The sequence below is a fragment of the Gossypium hirsutum genome, chromosome A05 (assembly GCF_007990345.1).
Source record: "Gossypium hirsutum isolate 1008001.06 chromosome A05, Gossypium_hirsutum_v2.1, whole genome shotgun sequence".
Lineage (NCBI taxonomy): Eukaryota > Viridiplantae > Streptophyta > Magnoliopsida > Malvales > Malvaceae > Gossypium > Gossypium hirsutum.
Genome location: NC_053428.1, coordinates 81,993,104 through 82,007,331, shown reverse-complemented (window position 1 = coordinate 82,007,331; position 14,228 = coordinate 81,993,104). Strand labels below are relative to the sequence as shown.

Here is a 14,228-nt window from a genome sequence, read left to right as displayed (position 1 = left end):
AAATATGAACTTATCTACTTTCACTAGTACATCTTGTAAGGCAATTGAATGCTCATCCTTGTTTGTTTAGGTTTCCCAAGACCTAGTTGTTTAAACATTTTGTAAGGCATGACGTTAATACTAGCCCCTAAATTAGCTAATGCATGATTTACATCTAAACTACCAATTAAGCAAGGAATTGTAAAACTCCTTGGATCTTTCAATTTGTGGGGTAGCTTATTCTGTAGAATAGCTGAGCAGACTGCGTTTAGCTTCACATGCAACACTTCATCCAACTTCTACTTATTTACTAAAAGTTCTTTTAAAAATTTCATTGCATTCAGCATCTGCGACAGAGCTTCAATAAACAGTAAGTTAATATGTAATTTTTCAAAAGTTTAAGGAATTTACCGAATTGTTTGTCTGAACGGTCTTTCCTTGTCGCGTTAGGGTATGAGACACGAGGTTTATATTCTTCATTCACCATTTTGTTATGACTTACCTCACTTTTACCTTTTCTCACCATAGTTTCTTGCATCAATTCTGGCTCAGGAGCAATGAATCCTTCCTTATCTTGAGTACTAATTGCGTTGAGGTGTTCCTTGGGTTAGGTTCAGTATTACTTGGTAAGCTACCTTGTGGTCGTTCGGAGATTAGTTTGGATAGCTGGCCTATCTGAGTTTCGAGTCCTTGGATCGATGCTTGTTGATTTTTAAGTGCTGTCTTGGTATTTTGGAAACGGGTTTCTGATGTCGAGATGAATTTAGAGAGTATCTCCTCAAGGTTTGGTTTCTTCTCTTGTTGATAAGGTGGCTGTTGAAAACCCTGAGGATTTTATGGCTTTTGATTCCCTTAATCACCCAGGAGAAATATGGGTGGTTCCTCCAACCTACATTATAAGTATTACTATATGGGTTCTTTTGAGATCTAAAGTTATTGTTACCCATATAGTTGACTTGTTCCTCTTTGGTTGTAGGATTGAAGGATTGATATTCTGTATGCACACCTCCTCCACTTGAGTCACACCTCATTATTGGACGTATGTTATAAACGCCTGATGTTTTTGTTGGCTTAGTCCTCATGACTTGCCACTGATAGTTATTCGGTGACATTTCTTCAATGAATTCATAAGCTTCTTCAGGTGTTTTTTGTTGATGATTCCTCCAGCAGCTGCGTCAATCATCTGTCTTGTCGAGGGATTCACACCATTGTAAAAAGATTGAACTTGCAGCCATAGAGGTAACCCATGGTGAGGGCACCTTCGCAATAGATCCTTGTATCTCTCCCATGCATCGTAAAGTGTTTCTAAGTCCATTTGCACAAAAGAAGAGATATCATTATGTAACTTAGCCGTTTTAGCAGGTAGAAAATATTTTAGTAAAAATGTTCGGTCATTTGTTCCCAAGTAGTGATAGACCTTCGTGGTAACGAGTTCAACCACTGTTTAGCTTTGTTTCTTAGTGAAAAAGGGAATAACCGAAGGCAAATGGAATCATTAGAAACGCCATTAATTTTGAAAGTGTCGCAAAATTCCAGAAAATTGGCCAAGTGAGTGTTGGGATCCTCATCCTGCAAACCATCAAACTGAACAAACTGCTGTATCATCTGCATTGTGTTAGGTTTCAGTTCGAATTTATTCGCAGCAATAGCAGGTCTAACTATACTTGACTCAGTTCCTATGAAAGAAGTTTAGCATAGTCATACATAGTATTTGGAGCAGGATTTTGATTAGCCGCAATTGCAGGAGGTAGCTGATTGCCTTGGTTTTTAGCCATCTCTTCGGTTGGGGGTTGAGTATCGTCTTCTTACTCGTTCTCCACGTATCTTAAGCTTCATCTTATTTCTCTTTGGTTTCTACGAACTGTGCGATCAATTTCTCGTCAAAAAGTAATGGTCCCGACGGGTTTTTTCTAGTCATAAACTATAAAAAACCTGCCAAGAGAAAGAAAGAGTAGGTTAATAAATAATAATAATAGTAAAATTAAATTAAATTTCAAGAAAAATAAATGGCTAAAGTAATAAAAATTGAGCGTTCCTAATATCTTAGTTCCCCGGCAACGGCGCCAAAAACTTGATCGCGTGATTTTGTGATAGGTTTTAAATATTTATAATTACTTGTTCTTGAATTAACTATTATCGTGATGTAGGCAAGTGTACCTATCGAACAGTAATATAGTTTTAGCAAGACCAGATTGTCGAACCCAAAGGAACTAAAAGTACTAGTAATGACTGCCTTTTATTATCTAACCTAAAAATAAAGAGGTTTTGTTTTAATTAACTAATTATCTAAATTAAGAACGCACAGAGAAAAGAATTGGGGAATTACTTTTGGGGAAAATCGATTGACTTAAGACAATACCTAAGGAAAAATCCACCTAGACTTTACTTGTTATTCTGGGTCCGAATCGGATGATTTATTCATTCAAGTTGTTCCGTAGAGATCCCTAAGTTATGTTATTATCCCTATTCAAGACTAATAATGTCTAATCCCTAGATTGAATAACCGAGACTTTTCTCTAATTAACACTCTAGGGTTGCATTAACTCGATCTATGGATCCCCTTATTAGGTTTCACCCTAATCCGGCAAAAACTTGTCACCCTATTTCTAGGCGCGCAATCAACTCCGCTTAATTATGGCAAATGTACTTTTAGATAGGGTCTATTCCTCCTCTGAATAAGAGCATGTCTTGAATCAGTATCCTGGGATATCAAAACAAGCATTAAGAACACATAATTAAGAACAAGTTAAATATTTATCATACGATTCAGAAAATAATAACAAGATTCGTCTTAGGTTTCATTTCCCGTAGGTATTTAGGGGATTTAGTTTATGACTAAATAAGAAAACATCTTAGAAGAATAAAGAATACAAAACATAAAGAAAACCCAAAACTCTTGAAGGGAAATTGAGGAGAAATCTTCAGTCTTGATGATGAATTCGGCTTCCGAGATGGATCGATCGGCTTTCTTGGAGTAATTCCTTACTCCCCCTTCTCTGTCTCCCTTTTTCGAATTGGACTCAACTTGGGCTTGGCAGGGACATGCTTGTGGCACACGTCCGTGTTCGATTACTTCAGGCCGTGTTCGAGCCTACCAAATTGACACGACCGTGTGGGCTGCCCGTGTGAGGAAGTCCAGCCGTGTTGATTTCGTACTTTGACCCACTTTCTCTGTTTTGGCCCGTTTCTATGTTTTCTAGGTTTTTTAATGTAACTGCTTGACTTTGGATTAAGGTGTCATTCTTGGCCATGTATGTCTTCAATAGATTTTCTAAGCCATTGGATGGTTCAGCTTGGGTTGGTTTCTGAACTTGTTGGAGAAAACTTGGTGGCTGGGTCAATTTAGGTTGGGTGTAAGTATTACTGGTTCCAGCTCCTTGGTTACTCCAAGAAAAATTTGGGTAGGTTATAAAAATTTGATTGCAGTCCTTACCTTTCTCGGTTTTGGTTCTGGTTACCTACATAGTACATGGATTCTGGGTTTGATGGATATTCTTCGAACAAATGTCCTTCCCCACAATAAACACAGGCTATATTTTCGAATTGATTTGGTGGTTGTGATGCAAAACTGTTAGACCCATTAGTAGTAAGATTTTTAAGCATTGAGGATATTGATGACACCTGATATGCGAGTGAAGTAAGAGGGTCTACTTCATGTATTCCAGCAACTCATCTTTCTGACGCTGCTCGGTTGGTTGGCCATTGGTAATTTTTATTGGCAATTTTTTCGATAATTTCATAAGCCACATTATAGGACTTAGAAAGGAGAGCACCATTAGCAGAAGCGTCCACTACCGTCCTCATGTGAGCATTAAGACCATTATAAAATGTCTCAAGTTGGATGCAATGTGGGATTCCATGATGTGACAGTCTAAATTAGACCCTAGTTGGAATGTAGTTTTGGGGCCATAAGACCGAGTCCCAAGAGTTTATTTAAAATTTAGTTGCATGTCCTCTATGTGTATTAGTGCATGTGTGAAAATTTGATGATTTAATTTAGACTTATGAATGTGAATTTCGTGTGATTGACTTAGTTGAGAACTTAAGAAAATATGATAGGGGAATGTGTAAGGACCAAATAATAACAAAGTGAGGGATCTTGGGTTTGCATGTCAAATTGCCAAAAAAACCCAAGTAGTGGCCGGCCATGCCATGATGCCCATCCCTTAGGTTGAATTTCAATGCAATTATTTACTAGTTAACAATTAAAATAAATAAAAGAAAGGAATTAAAAAGGAAAAGATGAACAAAATGAGGATGGAAGAAGGAGTGTTCATGTTTTCTTTCTTTTGCAATTGCCGTAACTAGAGGAAGAAGGAAGATTCGGCCAAGGTGGTCCTCTAGATTAAGGTATGTTCAAGGTTATTTTTGGAAGTATATACAACCTTTGGGTGATGAGTCTAAATTCTATCTATCTCGTGGTTGGATTTGGGGTTGTTGGAGAGTTAGGATTCGGCTAAGGAGCTTAAAAATTTTAGTTGATACCTTGATGCTATTAGCATGCTAGTTATATGGATGTGTTAAGTTGCTTGTTATGTTAGCATGAAAGTTGAAATTGTTAAGCTATTTTGTTGGAGGTGCCGAATTTAGGACTAAGAAGAGAATGAGTATTCGGCTAACATAGTGGAAAGGTGGGTGTTGCCAATTGTTAGATTTAGACTATGGGAGTGGCTATAATGGGCATTAAGATGTGGAACTTAAGAAATGTAGTTATATGTGGATTTACATGATGTTACAAATAGATGTGAAACTATGCTAGATTAGGAAAATTCGATCAAGTGTTCATGAGATGAAATTAGGTGTTTAAATGATGTTATAGTTGACATTGTACATATATACATACATTCGGCCATCTAATTGAGTATGAAGGTGGTGTTAAACCTAATTGTGATGCCCATTCGGAAGTATATATACATATATATATACATAAGTATGCCCATTCGTGATGTTACCTTTAATTATGTGTATAATCGACTAAATGGGTAATTAGTGAGGATGGTTGCCGAATATACAAACATACATATGCATGTGTAATTGAATTATGAATGTTTAGCAAGATGGTTAAACTAGTTGATTTATTGATTAAGCTCAAGGAGTTAAAGGAGGAGAATCAAGCAAAGGCAAAGAAAAGATCATCGAGTAGCCGAGTTGGAACCGTCTTACCCAACACAAGGTAAGTCATTAAGCATATATTTGGTATTGATTTAAATAGTCATAATGTCTATGTAATTATGTCGAATGAAATGATAAATATATATATACACGTATGCATGGGGTGATGAAAGTATTGAATGAAAAAGAAAAGAGGTGAGGTGTATTGAAATGTAGATTTCGGCACTAAGTGTGCAGGTATAAACAATTATGATCATGAGATTGGCACTAAGTGTGCGGGTTTAAATTGCATAGCACTAAGTGTGCAAGTTTGATTATATAGCACTAAGTGTGCGAGTTTGATTATGTAAGCACTAAGTGTGCGAGTTTGATTATGTAAGCACTAAGTGTGCGAGTTTGATTATATAACATTAAGTGTGCGGACTTACTATATGTTTTTGAAGCACTATTGACACTAAGTGTGCGACCTTATTGAGTTGGTCACGGACAGCGGACGAGTAAGTGTCTTGAGTTCGTGGCTAATAGACGTTATGTTTATATTTGGAATATTCTTGCTTGATAAGTTTTGAACCTATGTGATAATTATACTTGAAGTGACGTACATGAGATTCATCGTGGAATAGAGGGAATGTTATTTAGTTGCATGAATGTAACGAGAATGAAAGCATCCATGGAGAATGCCTCAAATACCATGTTGAGTAGCATATGAAAAATTGATGTAGTACTTTGTATGATATTGAGCCGAAAGGTCTAAGGAACCATGGCATAGTTGGTATGGGTGGAGAGAATTAACCCCTTTTCACTTGTTTTCTCATGTGATAATTTATTAATGGATGATTATGTAATGCTTATGACTTACTGAGTTATATACTCACTCGGTGTTTGCTTGTCGCCTACTTTAGGTTTCTTGGACTCGTCTTTTTGCGTGCTTGGGACCGTCATCGAAGTCATCACACCGGCTAGCAACTTTTGGTATCTTCTTTTTAGTCGGTCTAGGAGAACATTTCGGCATGTATAGGCTAATATGTTTTGTTGAAATTTGGTATGTAAACTTTTAGCCATGCGAAAATGGCATAAATGTTCGGTTGGATTTGGTTCTATAATGTTAGGTCGTAAGTCTTGGTAATTCGATTTTTATGCCATATGTCATGGTTGATTATTTTTGGTGTTAAAATTCATGATATGGCAATAGTGTAGTAGGGAGATGTTTGACAATGATTAGCCTTTGGCATGGCTAGTCATGATCATAATTTGTGATATGTATGATGAATTACTAGTTAGATCAAGGAGAAATCACGAAATAGGCATAGTTGCTTTAGTAACAGATGCTGGCAGCAGCAGTGACGTGAGATTGAAAAATCACTAAAAATAGTAGGAGTGGAATTAATTAATGAATAAATTATGTAATCGAATCTCGGTGAGTCTATTTTCATATAGAAGAAACGAAACGACCATATGAGCTGTATGTTAGGAGATAATTAAACTCTTGTGAAACAGGGCCAGAGCGATTTCTGGATTCCCTATTCCGACTTTGGAAATTCATTATAAATTAACCAGAGATAATTAGAAGTCATGTCATATGTGCATAGATTCCCCCTTGAGTCTAGTTTCTACAGAAACAAACGACATCAGTATTGAAGCCCTGTAAAGGGAGATATCCAAGTCGTAATGCGCAAAGGTCAGTGTAGTCGATCCCTGTTACATGGGAGACTTTGACTAATAAACTGTACTAATTGGCCCGACCAAAAATTCTAGAAAAAAATTTGTAGATGGGACTATGAGTCTAGTTCCAGGGAAAATTTACGGAACTGGATTTCGAGTTTCAGAACTCAAGATATGATTTTTAAAGCGACTAGTACGCAGATTGGCAGCTTATCTGGGAAAATTTTTTTATAAGTGGTTTGAAGTCTGTTAACACCTCGTGTTCGACTCCGGCGACGGTCTCGGGTTCGGGGTGTTACATTTGATTGGTATCAGAGCTATGGTTTAGTCGGTTTTAGGACTACCATAGCACGTATGAGTCTAGCTATACATGCCTTAATGTTAATGTTTAAATGTGTGATGACTTTTGACGGTTAAAATTTTTGTTTTGATTAGTAAATGGATCCCGGTGTAAAGAGAACCTTGGCGGATGACGTTGAAAGTGTAGCGGCTGCTCCTGCACAAGGGACGCCGCCTGTTGAACCTCAGTCATCTGCGAATAATCAAGGTGAGGGGGCTAAACAAGCCTTCTTTACCATGATGAATGAGTGGGTCGCGCAATATGCCCGAACCAATCCGGCTGTCCAACAATTCCCGAATTTGAATAATCCACCCCAAGAGCCCGTAATGCCATCAGTTACTAATCCTGTGAGGCTGAGTAAGCCACCTGTAGACTTGATTAGGAAGCGCGGGGCCGAGGAGTTCAGGGCCATAGTTACTGATGATGCTGAAAGGGCCGAGTTCTGGCTTGATAACACCATTCGGGTGTTTGATGAACTGTCATGCACGCCCGATGAATGTCTAAAGTGTGCTATATCCTTGTTGCGGGACTCAGCCTACTATTGGTGGAGGACTCTGATTTCCATAGTCCCAAACGAACGAGTTACTTGGGACTTCTTTCAAACGGAATTTCGAAAGAAATATATTAGTCAACGGTTCATTGATCAAAAGCGTAAGGAATTCTTGGAACTCAAGCAAGGCCGTATGACAGTATCTGAATACGAACATGAATTCGTAAGACTTAGTAGGTATGCCCGGGAGTGTGTAGCTGATGAGGTTGCTATGTGCAAAAGATTCGAAGAAGGATTGAATGAAGATTTAAAGCTACTAGTGGGTATTTTGGAGATAAAAGAATTCGTAACACTAGTCGAACGAGCCTGCAAGGCGGAAGAACTTGGAAAGGAGAAGAAGAAGACTGAATTTGAAGCTAGAGACTATCGTAAAAGATCGACGGGTAAAGCTCCATTCTCAGCTGTAAAGAAGTTCAGGGAGGACACTAATAAGTCAAGGACGACTGCGGGAATTTCCATCAGAGCACGACCATCGACGGACTCCCGAGCTACTTCGGTAGCTAGTGTGGGCAATAATCGTCAAGAGAAACCTGAATGTCCCCAATGCGGAAGACGACACCCAGGTGAATGTTGGGGTAAGTCCACTAACAGGGCCTGTTACGGATGCGGTTCGAAGGACCACTTCATTAGAGATTGCACGGAGCTTGATGAGAAGAATAAGATTCAAGGTGCAAGACCTAGTGGAGTGACAACTAGAGGTAGACCACCGAGAATTTTAGGAGGTAGGGGTGGTAGTCAGAGAGGGGCCTCTGATACGGCTGCTCGAGCCGAGAACCGTACTCCTGCTAGAGCATATGCCATTCGCGCACGAGAGGAGGCATCCTCCCCTGACGTCATCACTGGTACCTTCACTCTCTTTGATACTAATGTGATTGCATTGATTGACCCTGGCTCTACTCATTCATATGTATGTGAAACCTTAGCATCCAGTAAGACTCTACCTGTTGAGTCTACTGAGTTCGTAATTCGAGTGTCAAACCCTTTGGGTCAATACGTACTGTTGATAAAGTGTGTAAGAGATGCCCTCTAATAATCCGAGAATCCTGTTTTCCAGCCAATTTGATGCTTTTGCCGTTTGACGAATTTGATGTTATTCTTGGTATGGATTGGTTGACCGTACATGATGCAGTGGTGAACTGCAAAAGAAAAACCATCGATTTGAGGAGTGCAAATGATGAGGTAGTCCGAGTTGAGTCTACCGATTTGAAGGGGGTGCCAGTGATAATATCTTCAATGACCGCTCAGAGATATGTGAAAAAGGGTTGTGAAACATACCTTGCGTATGTATTTGATAGCAAAGAGATGGAAAGGAAACTTGAATCAGTACCAGTGGTTTGTGAGTATTCAGATGTTTTTCCTGAGGAGTTACCGGGGTTGCCACCGGTTCGAGAGGTGGAATTCGGCATCGAGATTGTACCTGGTACCACGCCAATCTCAATAGCCCCGTATCGTATGGCATTAACAGAATTAAAGGAATTGAAAGTTCAATTGCAAGAATTGATGGATAGAGGTTTCGCTCGACCGAGTTTTTCTCCATGGGGCGCACCCGTATTGTTTGTGAAAAAGAAGGATGGAACCATGAGATTGTGCATCGACTATCGTCAGTTGAATAAAGTGACCATAAAGAATAAATACCCGTTGCCACGTATTGATGATTTGTTTGATCAATTAAAGGGAGCCTCAGTATTTTCCAAGATAGATTTGAGATCTGGATATTATCAGTTGAGGGTTCGAGACTCGGACATACCCAAAACCGCTTTTAGAACGAGGTACGGTCACTACGATTTCTTAGTGATGCCGTTTGGGCTCACTAATGCCCCTGCGGTATTTATGGATTTAATGAATCGAGTATTCAGGCCATACTTGGATCGATTTGTGGTTGTGTTTATTGATGATATTTTAGTTTATTCACAAGGTGAAGCTGAACACGCCGAGCATTTGAGGTTAGTATTACAGATTTTGCGAGACAAGCAGTTATACGCAAAATTCAGTAAATGTGAATTTTGGTTGAGAGAGGTTAGATTTTTGGGACACGTGGTGTCCGCATCGGGTGTCAGAGTGGACCCGAACAAAATTTCGGCCATACTCGATTGGAAACCTCCAAGGAATGTTACTAAAGTTAGGAGCTTTTTGGGACTTGCCGGATACTACTGACGTTTTGTAAAGGGCTTTTCGATGATAGCTGCACCGTTGACAAAACTACTTCAAAAAGATGTTGAGTTTGAATGGACAGAAAACTGTCGGAAGAGTTTCAATCGGCTAAAGACCTGTTTAACCGAAGCTCCAGTGCTAGTACAACCGGAGTCCGGCAAAGAGTTTGTCATTTATAGTGATGCATCCCTACTTGGGCTAGGTTGTGTGTTGATGCAAGAAGGTCGAGTTGTGGCTTACGCGTCGAGACAATTAAAGCCACATGAGAAAAATTATCCGACCCATGATCTCGAACTAGCTGCCATCGTATTCTCTTTAAAAATATGGCGACATTACTTATTTGGTGAAAAGTGCCATGTATTTTCGGATCACAAAAGTCTCAAATATTTGATGACTCAAAGAGACTTAAATCTGCGACAAAGACGTTGGCTCGAGTTGTTAAAGGATTATGAGCTTGTCATTGACTATCACCCGGGAAAGGCTAATGTGGTTGCGGACGCCTTAAGCCGGAAATCACTGTTTGCTTTACGAGCGATGAATGTACTCTTGTCTGTTCTACCCGACAATGTGTTAGTAGCTGAATTAAAAGCCAAACCATTATTGATTCATCAAATTCGTGAAGCTCAGAAAGTCGATGATGAATTGGTTGCAAAACGGGCTGAGTGTGTTCCGAACAAGGAATCGGAGTTTCAAATTGATGATGATGATTGTTTGAGGTTCAGAAGTCGTTTGTGTGTTCCAAGGAATTTGGAACTCATTTCGATGATTCTGAACGAAGCCCATTGTAGCCGAATGTCAATTCACCCGGGGAGTACGAAAATGTACAACGATTTGAAACGTCAATTTTGGTGGCATGGTATGAAACGAGACATTTCCGAATTTGTTTCAAGGTGTTTGATATGCCAACAAGTAAAAGCGGAACATCAAGTGCCGTCGGGATTACTTCAGCCGATCATGATACCCGAATGGAAGTGGGATCGGGTAACGATGGATTTTGTATCTGGATTGCCATTGTCATCAAGCAAGAAAGATGCAATCTGGGTCATTGTTGATAGATTAACCAAGTCTGCTCATTTTATCCCTGTCCGTACGGATTTTTCACTCGATAAATTGGCAGAATTATATGTCTCCCAAATAGTTTGGTTGCATGGGGTACCTATTTCCATCGTGTCGGATAGAGACCCAAGATTTACCTCGCGATTTTGGAAGAAATTACAAGAAGCATTGGGTACCAAGATGCACTTTAGCACCGCATTCCATCCTCAGACCGATGGCCAATCTGAGCGGATAATTCAAATACTCGAGGATATGTTGAGATGTTGTGTTTTAGAGTTTTGTGGTTCATGGGAAAGATATCTGCCTTTGATCGAATTCGCTTACAACAATAGTTTTCAATCAAGCATTAAGATGGCACCTTACGAGGCTTTATACGGTCGTAAATGCCGTACCCCATTATTTTGGACTGAACTTAGTGAAAGTAAGATCCTTGGGGTTGATTTGTGTGACACCCCTAAAGTGACCCTAGTCGGAAAGTGGTTTCGGGACCACTAAACCGAGTCATAAAGATAATTAACTGTCATAGTTGATGCTCATTATATGTACATATGCATGTGTGAAAATTTCATGTTTGAATTTTATTAATAGTAAGTGAATTTTATCAAATAGGACTTATGTGAGAAAATTTGGAAATGTGCTAGGCAAATGTAAAGTGGCCTAATAATGCATGTTGTGAAATGATGGGTTTGCATGTCAAATTACCCAAAATTAAAGCATAGTGGCCGGCCATGCTATGGGTGGAAACATGTTGCAAACATGTTGTGTTAGTGAGTTATGTTAGAAAGAATAAAAAAAAGGGGTTAGGATTAAAGTAATGCAAAAAGGTGGAGTGATGGAAAAAAAATGGTCTCATCCATGCCCCCCTCCTTTGCAGTGAATGGAAGAAAGGAAACGAAGAAAAAAAAAGTGTTCATCCTTGAACATCTTTGGCCGAATAGAAGAAAGAAAGGAAGGGAATGAGCTTGGAGAAAAATCGGCTATGAAGGCTCACTAGATTAAGGTATGTTTAGTGTTGCTTTGAAAGTTCATACATCCCTTGGATGATTAGTCTAAATTCTAACTATCTCATGGATGGATTTGGGATTATTAGAGAGTTAGTATTCGACTAAGAGGCTTCAAAAGTTTTAGTTGAAGCCTTGAGACTATTAGCATGTTAGCTATATGGATGTGTTAAGTTACTTGAAATGCTAGATAAATTTGAACTCCCTACCAAATTCTTTAGGCAACCCATGTTAGAAATTTCGGTATTGAGATGTCTAGATCTTTCGACCATTGTAGCTATGGAGGAATAAAGTTTTTGTTTCTTGTTAAATTGGATGAATCTTGTTGTATGAGTGCTTGAACAAACTATGATTAAATGGATGCATAGATTCAAAGTGGGAAGAAATGGGCTATTATATTTGATGCTAATGCCGAATATGAAGATGATGAACTTGAATAAATAATATTCAGCTAGCATGATAAGTTATGAAATATTAAGTAGATGATATAATTGATTGATGAAGTGGCTAATAGGGATTTCTAATGAAATTGTTGCCAAGGCCGAATGTATCATGAAGTAAATAAATAAAAAAATTCTAAATGTGCATTATGTGCTTATATGTGTATTCGGCCAGGGAAGTTCGACATGAAACTTTGATAGGTTTGAGAGATGAATGACCGAATGAGCTAGAGGTTATGTATGGATGAATTTTATGCACATGTGTGTGTGTGGCATTAGTAGCTAATGGCATTCGGCATTGTTTAATTAAAATTAGAAATGAATGCTTGAAAGTTAAATAGGTCACTCTAATGACCAAATATGCTAAAAGCTAATATATGGACAAATGATACGAACGAATTGGTTTTTGAAATGTATATGGTTGCCATATATATGTGTTTGATTGAGAAGTAAATTTGTTTGATTTAGCTCAAGAGCCTAGAGGATCAAAGTTGGATAAGGGAAAGGAAAAAAGTGATCGAAGAGCCGTCGTAATCGTTCGGCAACTTCCGAGGTAAGTTTTAAGTGTTTAAACGTTGAGTAAATTCAATTATAATAGGACATGATGAGTTGATTTAGTAAGATATGATGTGGCCATGATATGTTCTAAGCTCAAATGGTAAGTTCTTAAGTGTTTGAGCTTGGGAATTTAAGGGTAATTTGAAATAGTCTGCTTCGGACAGCAGCAGTAACGTGACTTTATAAAATCACCATAAATTCATGGACTTGAATTAGAGGCTGAATGAGACATGAAATTAAATCTTAATGAGTCTAGTTTCTTATAAAAGAAACCGTGTAAGCAAAGGAATTTCCGATAATGAGATATTTAAAGTTGTGTGAGACGGTGTCAGAATGACTCCGAAATCCCCTGTTCTGTTTTTAGAAAATCATTATAAATTGTAAAAAAATGGTTATAAGATAAAATTTATATGCTTAGACTCCTTAATGAGTCTAGTTTCAAATGAAATCAAATACAACACATTTTGAATTCTGTAAAATGAGAAATTTGATTCGTAGTGAAGAGTGGTCAGATTAGTCAAACAGTGAAACAGGGGAAACTTTAAGAAAAATCTGGTATTGATTGGCAAAACCTAAAATTCTGGAAATTTTATGGATGGAAGATATACGAGTCTATATTCAGGAAAAATTAACGGAAAGTGATTTGGAGTTTTGTAGCTCCAGTCATAAATAATTTAGTGGCTATTGCTCAGGAAAAACAGCTTGTGCAGAATTTGAGATTATGTTGTGAACCTTGATAAACTTGTTTTAGTTGCTCACAAGCTATTGATTAAACCCATACTTGAATTCTAAATCGTGATATTGTAAGTTTATGAGTATTCGAATATGAAATGATAGTATGGCCTAATGGCCGATGTGATGAATGTGAAAGTGTATATATGTGATAATGCCTAATGGCCGATGTGATGAATGTGAAAGTGTATATATGTGATAAGGCCTAATGGCCGATGTGATGAATGTGAAAGTGTATATATGTGATAAGGCCTAATGGCCGATGTGATGAATGTGAAAGTGTATATATGTGATAAGGCCTAATGGCCGATGTGATGAATGCGAAAGTGCCGATGTGATGAATGCGAAAGTGTATATATGTGATAATGCCTAATGGCCGATGTGATGAATGCGAAAGTGTATATATGTGATCAGGCCTAATGGCCGATGTGATGAATGTGAAAGTGTATATATGTGATAAGGCCTAATGGCCGATGTGATGAATGTGAAAGTGTATATATGTGATAAGGCCTAATGGCCGATGTGATGAATGTGAAAGTGTATATATATGTGATAGGGCCTAATGGCCGATGTGATGAATGTGATAAGTCCCGAAGGGCATTTGTGTCAGTACTATATCCGGGTTAAAACCCCGCAGGCTTTATGCG

At 38.4% G+C, this 14,228-nt stretch overlaps 1 non-coding gene across 1 annotated transcript; it reads left to right on the top strand.

Moving 5' to 3' along the window:
- Positions 1–1,220: 1,220 nt before the first annotated feature.
- LOC121230003 (small nucleolar RNA R71) lies at positions 1,221–1,326 on the top strand. The gene has a single exon (XR_005927955.1). It is a non-coding gene; the product is annotated as a small nucleolar RNA R71 (small nucleolar RNA).
- Positions 1,327–14,228: the final 12,902 nt, after the last annotated feature.